General features: G+C 37.7%; 1 protein-coding gene across 1 annotated transcript in view; it reads left to right on the top strand.

Moving 5' to 3' along the window:
• Window positions 1–14860, top strand: part of rprd2.L (regulation of nuclear pre-mRNA domain containing 2 L homeolog) — a 57291-nt gene extending 42431 nt beyond the window's left edge. Inside the window, exons 13-14 of the transcript XR_001932762.2 lie at window positions 13212–13301; window positions 14041–14860. The gene's annotated coding sequence lies outside the window, so the exon portion shown is untranslated. The remainder of the gene's footprint in view (window positions 1–13211; window positions 13302–14040) is intronic.
• The last annotated feature ends 899 nt before the right edge of the window (window positions 14861–15759 follow it).

Here is a 15759-nt window from a genome sequence, read left to right as displayed (position 1 = left end):
ACACACAGTTTTTTTTGTGTGCAGAAATTACTAATCTGCAGCCTTCTGCCCTGGCATCATTGTCAGCACAGCGTCCCTAAAGCTAGGCAGATCTATTTATTATTTTCGGGATACATAAAAAGTGCTAAAACAATATAAAAAAAGTTCACCTGTAATTGGGAGAACTAAAATTTCATACAAGCTGCCTAATGGCTTTTCATATCAAATAACACCTTGAGCTGTTCAAGGAGATGCTGTGCAGTAGAACCTAATTGGAGTTATGAGAATACTAAGAACACTACAGCTCCATGGCACTTTTTTTAAACAGAAAAAACTGCAGATATAGCCCATTTTCCCCCAGATGTGTGAGCACATTGCTAAGAGGGTGAATCAGCTGATTACTCTTCATACAGGACAGAAAAAACATGCTTTATGAACATGGCCAAATCTATTTTGTTCGTCAGTGGGTTTCCACCATTGCGTTCCTGCTCTATCTTGTTGGACAGATCCCGAATGTATAGCTAGATCAGTGATCCCCAGCTACTTGGATGTTGCTCCCAGTGGCCTCCAAGCCGGTGTTCATTTTTGAATTTCTGGAGGCAAGTTTTAGTTGCGTAAAAACTAGGTGTACTGCCAAACACAGCCTCTTGTTGACTTAGGGGCTTCCAAATCAGAGATCACAGCACTTTTTTTACATCACCCAGGAACATTTTTCATGCTCGCCAACTTTTTTTTTTTTATATAAATCTGAATCTTGGTTACAGGTAAAAATGATTGGGGATTCCCCAGTCTAGAATCACAAACAAAAAAAAAAACAAACAAAAGAAATAGTTACATGATTGCTAGGAAATAGATTGTAACTCCAATATAAAAAAAAGTAGACCAGTATAAAAAAATTTCCCCAATCCTCCATGATCATATTGGATTATAAGGAAACCTGTTTACAAGAAAGCTTCAAATTATGCGAAAGCCATCTCCCATCGACACTATTTTCTTTACATACTTCACATTTTAAAAATATTTCTTATTTTTCTCTGTAGTAATAATAATACTTATACTTGATCCCAACAAAGATACAATTAATCATTACTGGAAGCAAAATAATCCTACTGGGTTCATTTTATATCTAAATGATTTTTTATTAGACGGGGTCCCACACCTGTATATATTTTTTTTAGGAGAAAATAAACTTTTTAATATATTCTAATGAATATACCCTATTGAAGGGAGATCGGCAGAGCTCTATTCATCTGCTATAGCACCTTGGAATATCAATGCGTTGTGGTGTAATGTGTATTGACACGCTTTCCTCATTTAATCAGTATGAGACCCTTTATAAATCTAGTGATTAGGCTACTACAGGTTTCCACTCTCACTCAAATATAATTTTCTGATGGTTCTTCATTTTAATCACCCTGTTAATAAACTTTTCATATTTTTTATAGTCACATGGGTGAAATTTAAAAATGGCATCTGTTATGCACCTTGGCTCATACATGAAGGATGCACCAGTTCTAGGGTTTCGTTCAGCCAAACCATAATGTACCTTTCAACCACTGCACTAAAGGCAAACACCTTTTGATTAAGGATGATGGCATTTTTTTTTTTAAATTTTAATATGCAAATTGAGGATAAAGTTCTGTATTATAGTTGTCAAAGATTTTGTGACTGAGCATTGGATCACATAAAAAACGGATTATAAATTGAGTGAAAAAGAATAGCAGATGTAATGGTGCACCATGCACTGTGAATACAACATACTTGCTTGTCTGAATCACAAAATGAGGCAAATTATTGTAGTTGGTGTAGCAGATTCACGTTCATACAGTGGGAGTAAATTAAAAAAAAAAAAAACAGCTGAAATATTTATCAAGTTCTTTTCTTCATGAGATAGGGCAAGAACTTTTTGGAAGGGAAATGTTTTATTTTATTCCACAATAATCATGATTAATATTTGAATAGAGTAGAAGGGTTCCTACACCATAGCTGAAACTCCTGTGTTTAGAGGAACCCTTGACGTGAAGGTCAAATTTCAGTTTTACCAATGCATGTTGTCACAGAGGAGGGGTTTAGTGATATACACTGCTTTCATTCTGCCGCTTGGCCCCTTAGATATTAAAAACATTAAATGTGTAATTTAATTTTGTGAGGGCTGTGGGAGCCTGACAGCAATACATGATAAGTAGAAGTGTTCATGGCTGCAGTTTACAAATAAGATCAATAATTTAAAACTAATTGAGGCACATTCATTAATTTCAAACCTTCCCTGAAATAATCCCTGTTTAGTGGCTAGTTGCTGCAAAGGAAGATGGCCCAAAACACATCAGGACTGGAAAAAAAAACCTCCAGAATTTTTTTTTTCCAGGATCAGTAATGCAGTTCTTATCTGTAACACTGTATTTACTAAAAATAGGCATCAAAAACTGGATAACTACAAAATATTCCCACATTTAGATGAAGCCTCCTTCTAAGATGTTCTTGTCTTGTAATAATTATCTGTTTGTTAATAAAGTCCCTTATGTATATATACAAAGAGGAGTTCTATTAAAGCCCCATCACGTGTTATTTTTTTTTGAGAGTACAGTTTCAATGCAACAATAAAATGGAACAACATTTTATTGCAAACGTAGTTCCAAAATTAGGCCCTGCCTTCAGAAACCAGGACATATATATAGCAATCCTGTTTTGACCAACCGTTTTATGTAACCTCAACAAAACATATTCCCATAACCATAAATGTTTACTGGAGACAAAATTTGCTCTGCATACTCTAGATGAATCTGTACTGATTTCCTGCTTTCTAACTAGACGTAATTTTAAGTATGGATGCACCAAATTCGGTTTGGGATTCGTTCAGGAATCGGCCTATTTCAGCATGATTCGGAATCTGCCAAATCCTTGTGCCTGGCCGAATCCTTGAAAACGTGACTGTCGCTAAACAAGAAAGTAAAAAAATGTTTAGCCATGCGCTGCTCTCATTTTCCCTCCCCCTTTCTGATTTGCATATGCAAATTAGGGGTTCGGTTTTTGTCTGAATCTTTCACAAAGGATTAGGAGATTCAGCCAAATCCAATAGTGAATTCGGTGCATGCCTAGTTTTGAGCCTTGCCTCCATATTAGCAAATATGTTATCAGGCCTTCCCCATTCTCTTTATTGGCCTTACTGGAGAGGCCAGATCCAAAGTTCAGAAACTGCAGCTTTACTGAGGTATCTCTTTATAAATAATGCAGCCACAAATAAAATTCACTCATTGCCACATGTTCTTAGTAATCCAGTGTATGGCAGGGATGCAAAAATCCACCCCAGATATACACAATGTGCAATCACTGGATGCCGTAATAAATTCCAATATTTATCCCTTATGTACCTATAGTTCTATCAAGGTCAAAAAACATAAGCGTGAAGAGGACCCTGCTAGAGATAAATGTTGATATTTTATCTTTGGATGCAGCCTGTGTACATTAATTGTGGATATTTGATTTAGTACCCTATATTGTCTTAATGGACACTTAAAGGGGATCTAAACCCCAAAATATGACTTGGTGCAAACATATTCAGATTGGTCCTCTGTGCTATTTTACAATTTACAGTTTTAGGTTCTGAAATATTTGCAGTTTTAGATGTGTTTTACTGCGAGGAAGGCTTAGACAACAGCTCTCTTTGAAGACCAAGAGTGTCAGTGACTCTGTCTGTGCACTTCCTGGATTCAGTTAACCCTATCATTGCTGACTTCCATTTAAGTCGAGCGCCTGTGTAACGTGTAAAAATGCTACTTTTTACTCTTAAAAATAAAGTTAAATCGTAAATGCATGTAAAAAGTACCCAAATAAATACTGAGAAGCACAACACTAAAATTGTTCCTCCCAGATTTCCCTCTTAGTAGATTTTTAAACGGAAGAGAAATGAAACTATTGCACTCCCCTTTAAAGTGCACTGGGCTGCTTATATTGTTATGGAAGAGGCTCGTGTACCTGGGGTTAAAGTTTAGTAATTCAATGTAGTAACACCATACCAGATGGGATCTTGTAACAAGTCCTCTGATAACTTTATCACTACATATTCCAAACTTGCATATCTATAATACCAATTGCATCTCCAACCTCCACCACCATCAAAATCTTTGGAACAGGGTAGTGTAAATATTTAAAAATAAGGTTCTCATCACACTTGCATTGTAAGCTAGAAGCCAAGTTGTTAATGGTAAGCACTGGTTTTCCAAGGGTTGCATAGTCAAATAACCAAGGGCAGCACAGCAATGGAAATTATTCATATTGTTTGCTTACCCTAAGGTTAATTAACCAATATTTCCTTTCTGGTAGATATTCTGTGTGCCAACATCTTTTGCCCCAGACGCATCTTTTGAGAACTTCTTCCCAAGTGCATGTATTTAATGCAAATAATTTATATAGCAACATAAACTTATGTAGAACCGTCATATTATAACAAGGAACTAATGCTAAACAAGGGTTGTAGAATGAATCTGGCATTGTAGGGCTCTAGGAGAGGGCAATACTGCTCAACTTTGTCTATATGTGGCCCTCATCACATACCTTCCTTGTTTTTCAAACACCAGCTTACTAAATCATTTATATCCACCCCAAACAATTTACACTTCCATGTGTTAAAATACTTTGCTACATTTTTACAACCTTTAGGTGTGTACATTTTCAATTTAATATTCGAAGACCCATTCAAGTAAGTATGTAAGCAAAAATGCTGGAGAGACAGCAGCCGTAAATGAAAAGAAAAATCTTAATATGAAAACTACTGTTGAGCTCCAGGGCACATCTTTGACATATGCAACTTTGGGCCCGTTTTGCTGCCATTGATAGAGCACCTACTGAAATTCTGTATTATTTAATCTGACACACAGTGTGGTTGTCATCATATACTGGCCCCCACTGATTAAATTTAATTAATTTTAATTGCTCTCTTCAGGAAACGTAATGCATAGCGGTAGAAAATTCAGGTGTGACTTCAAATATGCTTCCTTTCTGAATTTAATGTATTCATTAAAAACTGGCCACTTTTATTTTGTTCTACCTTTAGATAAATTGGGTTCAAATATTACCTTGTTTTATTTTGCTCCGATATTAACTGTTTGTTAAACCCAAGCAAAAGCTACAGGTCATATCTGTGGAGCATATTCCCATTTGGATATAGTTATAAGAATTCAGATCAACACAATGTGATCATATTTGCTCTTCCTTTCTGTTGCTGCTATACCCAGTGGCTGAGGGAAATTAAAACTTCAGTTATGTAGTTCAGGTTTGTCTTTTTTCTCTATGGTTTTATAGAATCTGTGCTGCACATAACTTCTTCCAGTTTCTTATGAAGTTTTCTTGCTCTTGTGGTAAGAGCTTAAAGGAGACAAAAGGTGTTCCTGAATTTTTTTCTAGCACAGGTCCCTTGATCTCTGCATGATTACTTGAATCCTTTCCACTGTTTGCGTCTTTATCACCACTACCCATTGTGCAAGCGTTGACTATGCTTCATTTCAAGTGGATCCCTTTCAAGTATTTACTACTACAGCACATCTTGAACATTCAAAGGTTCATATTGGTCCAAAATTTACATTTGGATTAGATAGTGGAATCCAATCCGAATCTTGTTCTGCTTCTTTGGGAACACTGGTTCAAGGTTAAAGTGGACCTGTCACCCAAATCTGTATAAGAAAAGTCCTTTTCAAATTAAACATGAAATCCAATTTCTATTTTTGATTAAAGCATTCATAGCTGTTGTAAACTCATTTAAAAATCTCAGCTGTCAATCAAATATTGTCTGCCACTCCTCTATGCCATGGGCATAGAGGCGGGGCAGACAATTACTTTCACTTTCCATTCAGCACTTCCTAGATGTCACTGCTCTCAACATATTCCCCTGTTCTCTTTACCATTTAATTGTGTAGCCAGGGCATGGGGATGGACATCAGGTCCCCCATTCTGGTGCACAAACAAGATTCTGACATGATGCAACGCTTGCCTTAATAACAGTGTCCACAAAATGGCTGCTGCCCTCTAGTTATAATTTTGAAATTGCAAACTGAAGGAAGCAAGATTCAAATAATTTATACAGTGTAATTAAATTTAATTTTGCTTGGCTAATGTAATAATATAGGATTTTGAATATATTTTTTGGGTGACGGGTCCCCTTTAAGTGCTTCGTAAAAGATCATGCTGTGTTATTGAAAATTTGTCCCTCCACAGCAGTAAGAGGGCTGTGTTGTAAACAGATAACCAGTACTCACTGCCATCTTGAATGAAGGGCACTATATGGTCAAAAATATCTAAAAGTCTTCAGTTGCAACATTTAGGGGCAGATTTATCAAAGATCGAAGTGAAGGTTTCGAAGTAATTTTTGGGTACTTTGACCATCGAATAGTCCAACTTCAATTCGAAGTTGAAAAAAACTTAGAAGGTTGGATTTTTTTGAAGTACTGTCTCTTTAAAACTTCGACCATTCGCCACCTAAAAGCTGCCAAAGTGCTGTTTTAGCCTATGGGGGACCTCCTAGAACCTGTATGGAGGCAATTGGGGGAGTTTGGGAGATCGAAGGTCGAAGTTAAAAAACTTCGAATCGAAGTGGGCCCACTTCGACCCCAAAAAACAGACCACCATTGAATTCGACATTTTTTTAACTTTGACCTATGATAAATATGCCCCTTAGGGGCTGTTTTATAGAAAATCAGGTTTTAGTTTTTTTTCACAATTCTTGGAAAAACATGAATATAGTTTGGGACCACAAATAGTCTGGATTTATTAAAAAATAAAATCACGAAAAGTAGTCGGAAAAAACCTGGCAAGTAAAAGCTTGCGAGGTTATTTTCCCAGTTCATTCAAACATTCAAATTTTTAGCCTCATTGAAGATGAATGGAGCAATTGATCCTTGCAGGGATGCAACTTTTTCCCTGCAAAAATCCCTGATCGTCACAATTTTTCTTAAATAAGCTAGTGTTCCAGATAAATAATTGCACAAATTTTGTTTTGCGTTTTTTATTTTTCTTGACCTCGAATTCGTAAAAGGCCTCTTGCTGAGTTCGAAATTGTCTCTGAAAGCAGGGTCTCACAAGAGTTATTCATAGGGAGTGTGAGATTTTTATGGCTGATCAGAATCACGCCAACCATGTGCAATCCCAAGTGTTGGTGAAAAAGTGTAAATGTTACCTCCATTGGACTTTGGAGCAGTGGGAATGCATCCTCTGGAGTAATAAATCTGTCTGACAGAATCTAAAGGTGACCATACACGTCCAGATCTTATTTGTCATACGGCAAATGTTTCATAGGTTTTAATGCCATGATCTAAAACTAACATTCAGATTTAAACTGCAGGATTAAAGTAGGAAAAATAAATCAGACGATATTATAGCCATTTAATTGATAGAAGACAATCTTTTTAAAGTTATGTCTCCATGACCGTCACCCATGAATATTGTCAGATACACAACACATGCAAAGATATCGTTATCCAACAGAAATTTTCACCTTTCCGATCGGCCAATCGCGATGGTATGAAAATTGTCCGGACGATTATCCAAAGCCCACGCGGTTCGACGATTGTACGAAACGTTGTTTTGTATGATTATATCTGCGTGTGTATGGCCAGCTTAAGTTTGGCAGGATGCCAGGAAAAGTGAAAACAAACCCTAAGGCTACAGTGTCCAATGACATTATTGTCAATTCTATTCTTTCTACTATGTGCAATAGTTTGGAGAAGGCTATTCCCATGCACAATGCAAGATATTTGGATTTGACTTTTATCTCCATTGAAATATAGAGGATTTAATAAGCTTCATCACTTTACTATAGGAAACCCTAACAAGCAGGGGTCAACGTTAGAGTATCTATTGATATGCTACTATAAGGTTCAACTGTATCTGGAGAATAATCTGCAAGTGTAGTAGACTCCAAAATAGATCAGGATGTCTGGACGGTCTCCTGTAATGCTTAAAGGGATTCTGTCATGATTTTTATGGTGTAGTGTTTACCACTAAATTACACTATGTACATTGGCGAGTAATTCAATCTACCATTTAAAATTGTATTTTTGAACCAACAATAGTATTTTTAGCTGTAATTTAGTTGTGTAGGACAGACATCTTAGGTCATTGTGCTTGGTCCTGTGCTTCCAGAAGAGCAAGCAACTAATAAAGGAACAGCTTTTAGATAAGCAATTGTTTCTCCTACTCAATGTAATTGAAGTAGTTGCAGTCAGGCTTGGGCGTTTTACTATTGAGGCTATTATCAAATCTACCTCTAGGGAGCATTTTTAGCAATGCGGGTGTCTGAGAGCTATTATTACCGTCCCAATGTTCTATTGAAAGCCTGATTGGGGGGGGGGTTATTCCAACTTGCTGTGCAGCAGTAAAGAGTGACTGAGTCACATGGCTGAGGGCACCTGCGAAACTAACAATATGTCTAGCCATTCATCAAATTTCAGTTAAATATAGAAAAAATCTGCTTGCTCTTTTCAAAAATGGATTTAACTGCAGGATTCTGCTGGAAGAGGGCTATTAACTGATGCATTTGTGAAAATAAGTTTTCCTGTGGCATAATCCCTTTAAAGATAGCATGCAAAGGCAGTATTGTGCCATATGCTTTTACCAATGGAGGAATGCAAGTTTTCATAAAGACAATGCTTGCTCAAACACACACATAGGAGTATATGTAGAAGCAATATATGAACAAGAAACCTTTTCATTTATATATATATATATATATATGAATATAAATGAAAAAGGTCCCAAAAACGAAACGTCGGTTATGCATACCATGTAATTAATACATATTAATACATCTATTTTTTTCCACATTAAGACCCTTGGTGCTGGCTTATTTTTTATTTATATATATATATATCACAGATTAGTGCCACCCTATATAATAATCAATAGCCAAAAACCAAACCTTAAACATGTTTGCTTTGATGCTCCTAATCAAAGAGTGGACTTCATGTACTCTTTAGTTGTGTTTGTTTATTTAGTGTCCTGGCATTGGTACGATACCAATGTGCATCTTGACATTGCTTCTGTAAAATGTATTAACTCCGAAAACCGTTCATTTTTTGCTTAGTAGAAATGTGCAACTGAATGATTGGAAGGCCAAAAGATACTGCACAAAACCTGGATTTGGCAAGTAGCAAATCCTTCACACATTATGGCACAGATTTATTAAGGGTTGAATTGAAAATTAGAATTTCAAATTTATTTTAGTGTAATTTGACTAGGGAATAGTCTAAATTTCAAAAGTTTGAAAAATCTCAAATCTTGAAAATCTAATAAAAATAAATTCTCTGCTGGGAGCTTTAGCTAAAGAAGAAGAAGAAAACCAGGTCCGGGGATAACAGTATTTTCTCCATGTATATATTTTTTCCAAGTAGACCATTTTGGAAATATTGTCACGTTAATGAGGGCATGAAAGCCTAAATCTTATCTCCGTAAAGAATTCTGTGAATAAAAATGATTCACTTGATATTAAGGGATTTTCTGAATATGTGTATCTAAACTCTTGGGCTTTGTACACAACATTTTAAATGTTTATTTTTTTTACATATTCTACAACACAGCAAAGTATTAAAAAGAAACCAACACATTCATAGAATCCTTGTCTTGCCAAGTACAAGATAATAAAATGTTAGCGTGTTGATGGTGGAGCTTGCCCTTACCCGTAGCTCCTCTCTGGTCGCAGCTCACGCAAGATCCCGGCACCTTCACAGCCGGCTTATGCTATACTGCTTCTGTCTCGCAATCAGGCGCTGATCCACGAGAGGAAACTTCTAGTAATATCAAAAGCGCTTTATTATAAGCAAACAAGTACAGTTACAGCAGTGGGGTGCAAACTAACGCGTTTCGTGCCCTCGAAGAAGTGCAGAGACAAGGGCATGAAACGGGTTAGTTTGCACCCCACTGCTGTAACTGTACTTGTGTGCTTATAATAAAGCGCTTTTGATATTAATACCAGTTTCCTCTCTTGGATCAGCGCCTGATTGTGAGACAGAATCGGTAATACCAAGTACAAGACCTGATTTTTCTGGGGATGAGATTTTTTTTTTCAACACAAATTTTTGTTCGTATTACCGCCCAAGTATCTAAAGTAGGTCCAAGCCACTAAGTTCCCCATGCAGATGTGCAACTGGTTAGAGGGATGGAAGATTTAATTTTGAGGGTAGACTCACGGTTGGGGTTCTCTCTGGGAAAAAAAAAATATATGCTTGCCAGAGGACGTGATTACACTATTATTAGAGGGCATTATAATTTGATTGCAGGGATCTTTTTTCCTATAAAGAGGATCACCGCACCAGAGGCCATCCCTTTAGACTAGAGGAACAGAACTTCATGTGAAGCAGTGTAAGTGGTTTTTCACGACGAGGTTGGGGAATGCACTGCTGGGTGATGTTGTGATGTGTGCGTATATATATAAATATGTGTGCTCTGGGTTTTATTTGGAGGGGTTGACCTTCATGGTCTTTGGTATTTTTCAACCCAACTATAAAGATGGCCATAGGCGCACAGATCCTATCGTACGAATCGAGGATTCGTACGATTTTCGGATCGTGTGTGGAGAGTACCGACATCTTTCGTCCGGCGGAGAGCGGTCATTTGGCCGATCGGACAGGTTTGATTTCGACCCAAGCAATCCTGACGGAGCCCATTGCGCATCGTAATCGATCGTTCGGCCGTACGTTCAGATTACCCCCGATATAGCTATACTCGTTAATAGCATATTGCCAAACGAGCGGATCTTTGCATCTATGGCAACCTTTACTCTGATAGGATTTGGTCTTCAATTTAAGAAACTGTAATGTATCTAATGAAACCACCATCATTCCCTTTCTTTACTTACGCAGCAATTTCTTTAAATACAACTGCCAAAACTTTCACTTTGGGTGTGCTGTAAGTTGTGTTACTGCCCACATTCCTTTTCAAATGTGCTACAACAGACATCTGCTGAACTAAAAGGGGCCTACAATGTTGGGTGTCTGCAGTGAAAAAAAAAATCTTGACTTCTGTCCTTTTGGTGACAGCCATATGATTATTTATGTGTAGGTGTGCAAGGACTTGGTGGCCCAGAGCAATATGTTTTTTGTAAAGCCTATGATTTAATTTATTTCTTCCCCATGGACAGATGACCAGCAAAGCTAAGCTGAAATTGCTCCCTAAAGTATTAGCTAGGCCTTCTGTGAAGATGAACAAGACTTGTAGATAGGAAGAGTTGCCGCATTAATCAGACAAATATACAGTAAAACCCCCATTTTACATCCCCTGATTTTAAGTTTTCCCTCATTTTACATTGTTGCTTTGTGGTCCCACCTATAAATTATGAATAATACATTTCCCAGATTTTACATTTTCCTGGATTTTATACCATTTTTTTCTGGTCCCCTGAAAAACGTATAATGGGGGGTTTCTACCATAAAGGCCAAAGATATTCTTGCATAATTTTAACCCAATATGTTAGCCCCCTTATGTTGGCCACTATTGGAATGTTATATACGTGATAAAAGCAGTAATAGTACCATGCAGCACTGTCTTTGATATTTCTTGGAGATCAGTCCATAACATTCTGGTGGTTGTAATTTGTTTCTGTGTTGGACAATACTAATCTTTCCATGTAAACAATATAATTATACAGTGTAGGGTTGGCTGTTTTCTGTAGATCAGCAAAGGAACATATGCAGACAAACGACACCTTTTTAATTTTATTTTTATACACTTTTTATTCTAAAGTACTAACAAAGCATGTTTTCTCTAAATATACAGAAATAATGAGCTCTGTATAAACAACCCCTTCCTCTCCCTTTGATATGTTGTCCTGGAATTACTGATAAGCAGGAGTTAAGTATATATGGGTTTATCTGTGCTCTGATTAATCTCTTCCTCAATTTCTTTAAAGAACCAAGGTTTTGGAAAAACAAAGCACCTTAAAGGGATCCTGTCATGGGAAAACATGTTTTTTTCAAAATGCATCAGTTAATAGTGATACTCCAGCAGAATTCTGCCCTGAAATCCATTTCTCAAAAGAGCAAACAGATTTTTTTATATTCAATTTTGAAATCTGACATGGGGCTAGACATATTGTCAATTTCCCAGCTGCCCCTGGTCATGTGACTTGTGCCTGCACTTTAGGAGAGAAATGCTTTCTGGCAGGCTGCTGTTTTTCCTTCTCAATGTAACTGAATGTGTCTCTGTGGGATATGGGTTTTTACTATTGAGTGTTGTTCTTAGATCTACCAGGCAGCTGTTACCTTGTGTTAGGGAGCTGCTATCTGGTTACCTTCCCATTGTTCTTTTATTAGGCTGCTGGGGGGGAAAAGGGAGGGGGGTGATATCACTCCAACTTGCAGTACAGCAGTAAGGAGTGATTGAAGTTTATCAGAGCACAAGTCACATGACTTGGGGCAGCTGGGAAATTGACAATATGTCTAGCCCCATGTCAGATTTCAAAATTGAATTTTAAAAAATCTGTTTGTTCTTTTGAGAAATGGATTCCAGTGCAGAATTCTGCTGGAGCAGCACTATTAATTAATTAATTAATTCCTTTTGAAAAAAACATTTTTTCCCATGACAGTATACCTTTAAATTTTATATTTCTCAGTATAAAAAAAAGATATTTCTTAATTGCAACAAACTTGAACCTCACAAACCAGACTCCTGAGAGAAGTGCTGCTTCTTTGCAGCAGGGTTGGAAGCGACCATAACTGGCCATTTAACATCCATTCCATGGCTCTCTGTCTCACTAGAAATATGCAAACGGTAAACTAGGAATGAATTGACATCCAGTGCTTAGGGAGCCAGGGACCAGAAACGATGCAACCAAACATAGTGGCTTCCATTTCTGTTTCTCAGCTTGGCCCTACAGGTGAGTAGGACCATTCTAGGGAGTCTGATTTGTGCCATTGGGTAGTGGAAGCTGTGCCAGGGCCCTATGTTAGTTAAGCAACTTCTATTTTAATGGAAAATCAGCCATTAAAAGAAAATAATGTAAATTTCAGATGTATGTGCTTTTTGTGAATTGAATTAATTAGCTTTAAATATAAATATTGAGTATAGGTTGTTTCTTCTACAGACCAGTGTTCACTAGGAAGTGCGGTGATTCTAGCTGCCGCCAAGTCTATTCTTATAGTTAATAGGAGTGGCAAAGCACAGATGCAACTAAGGATGTTATATAAGTATAATCCAGTCAGCCGCAAATTTTCAGAATCTTAACACAATTTCCTGCATGTGCTTCATTTAAGGTCTGCCCTGGAAGCCAAGGGCCTGCAGTTTTGACTGGTTGCCAGTTGCTGTCATGCCAGTGTTTTACTGAACTTTTAAAAGAAAATGAAGTAAGTGTAAACCCCATTGTAAATTAGAATAGATTGTCTTATCATGCTATAAATTACTAATAAGATTACTGTTTACATTTATTAAAACTTGGATTTGCAGTCCAATGAAATAATGCATCAGAGATTTGTTGTAATGATTCTATGTGGAGTGATCAAAGCAAATTGCTAGTAACACTGTCAAAATATAAATACAATAAACTAATACAATTTTTTGTTTATTATGGAATGAACAAGTAAAGTTTTGGTGGGAAAAGAAGATTTAGAAGACGTGCATATGCTGGTGTTTTCATCTACTGTAGGTTCTCTTTTATAGAAGAGCAGTCCTATCATGCTTTATTGTGTCCATTATTTGTCTCAAAGCTGTTTAGTGTTAAGCTGGCCATAGACGCACAGATCCTATCGTACGAATCGAGGATTCGTACGATTTTCGGATTGTGTGTGCCGATCCCGCCGGAGCCCATTGCACATCGTAATCGGAATGTTCGGCCATACGGCCGAATGTTCAGATTGCCCCCGATATAGCCATGCTCGCGATGTCGCCAAACGAGCGGATCTTTGCGTCTATGGCCACCTTTAGGCCTCAAGGCTTGTATGGTGGCAGAATTTAAAAACCACAAACGAGAGCCTGGATAGGAGCGGAAAAGTAGAGTGCATGGCAACTTTTCCAAATAATGCTGCCAGAAAACTTTTGAATATAACAATGCTGTGGTATTCACTTGTGTATTTCTTTTGTTTGCAGTGGAACAACCCCCAAAAAGATAAAATGGACTGGATATTGTAAAGAATTTTTATTTTTTCGAAATATTTAAAGAAATATTTGGATTTCAGGCAGGTGATTTTGTTAGTAAACTCATCTGTCATGATATGCAGGTGCCTGCAATGTAATGAAAACACATTGAACTAGTTTGAATTGTCTGCGTGCACCACACTGAACATGGAGGAAAAAGGAAAAGCAGAAGAGAGATACAATTGAAAGAACGGACAATGTCAAGGATACAAGTCCATCTATAGAGACCTTAATTGTCCACCGTGCACAACTTTATCAAGAAGTTTGAGGCCCATGGCTCTGTAGCTAGTCCCCCTGGATGTGGATTTGAGAAAAAATTGATCAAGCATTGCAGAGAAGTATTGATCAAATGGCAGTGGGAGACCCAACTGCTGGCAGAGAAACATAAGAAAGCCCAACTTGTGTTTGGCTAAATTCAAACAAGCCAGAATCCTTTTGGAACTATGTCCTGGGAAATAGGAAATCAGAGTTCTTTTGTAACGCAAAGAATTCTTCATGGAAAAGAACACCATCGCTATAGTCAAACATGAATGAGGCCTGCTGGTGTTTCTGGGTTCAGAACAGTGTGCCTCGAGACTCCTAAATGTCAGAAAGCTGGATCTCATCACAGATCATGAATATTCTAGCAAGATAGTAACCTAAAACAATAGTAATCCAAATCCCATGAAGAGTTCTGCAAACCGCAGTTGGGAATAACTTTGCAGAGCAGCATTTCATAAGGTGCAGCCATTGTCTTGGTCTTCATGCACTCACAGTAAATATTTTATGCAGACGTTGTGTCATTTCTTTTAAAACCGTGATCACCTGTAATGCAGCTCTCCAAAAATCTTCTTTGGTCAGAGTCTGTGTCACAAAAGAGAGTTATACTAGAGTTCTCTTTCAGGCCTGCCATGCCAATGGCAGCTAGGGAACATAGTAGCGGGGCTACAAATTGATGAGTGTGCCTGGCTATCGCCAACAGCCTGGGAAAGCAGCCAATCTAGGTGGATGAATGGTGGTTCTAATAGGGTTTTCAGGGGAAATTTTATTTAAATAGCACATAAGGTATATTTTAAGTGCGCTTTGCATTTTTAGAAGCGTATAATGCAATGGAAAATACTTGTTGACACTCTATCTCTAAAGAAGAAGGGACCTTTTGGCTTTAACTTGTCTGTGTATGAAATCTAAAATGTATTTTTTTGTCTACGTAAAATCCCTTTGTTGTACATCTGATAATCTCCCCAATTGAGCAGATCCTTACATGTTATGCCCATGCTGGATAGAATGGGAGATTCTGGCTACAAAGGATTTAATCCAAAGAGGACAGTGGAGCTCTTGAGCTTTTTATATTCAATTTTGAAATCTGACATGGGGCTAGACATATTGTCAGTTTCCCAGCTGCCTCGAGTCATGTAACTTGTGCCTGCACTTTAGGATGGAACTACTTTCTGGCATACTGTTATTTCTCCTACTAAGGGTCAGTCCACACAGGCAGATTCGGGGAGATTAATCGCCCGAACTGCCCTCCGCCAGCTAAAATTAAATAGTCTGCTCTAAAGCACGCGCGTCGCTTCGTTTTCCGAAGTCGCCCGAAGTTTCCTTGTGAGGCAACTTTGGGCGACTTCGGAAAATGAAGCGCCGCGTGTGCTTTGGCGCAGGTGACTTTTCATTTAGAGCAGACGGGAAGACAAG

The sequence above is a fragment of the Xenopus laevis genome, chromosome 8L, assembly GCF_017654675.1.
Source record: "Xenopus laevis strain J_2021 chromosome 8L, Xenopus_laevis_v10.1, whole genome shotgun sequence".
NCBI classification, from domain to species: domain Eukaryota; kingdom Metazoa; phylum Chordata; class Amphibia; order Anura; family Pipidae; genus Xenopus; species Xenopus laevis.
This window is presented reverse-complemented; position numbering and strand designations above follow the sequence as displayed.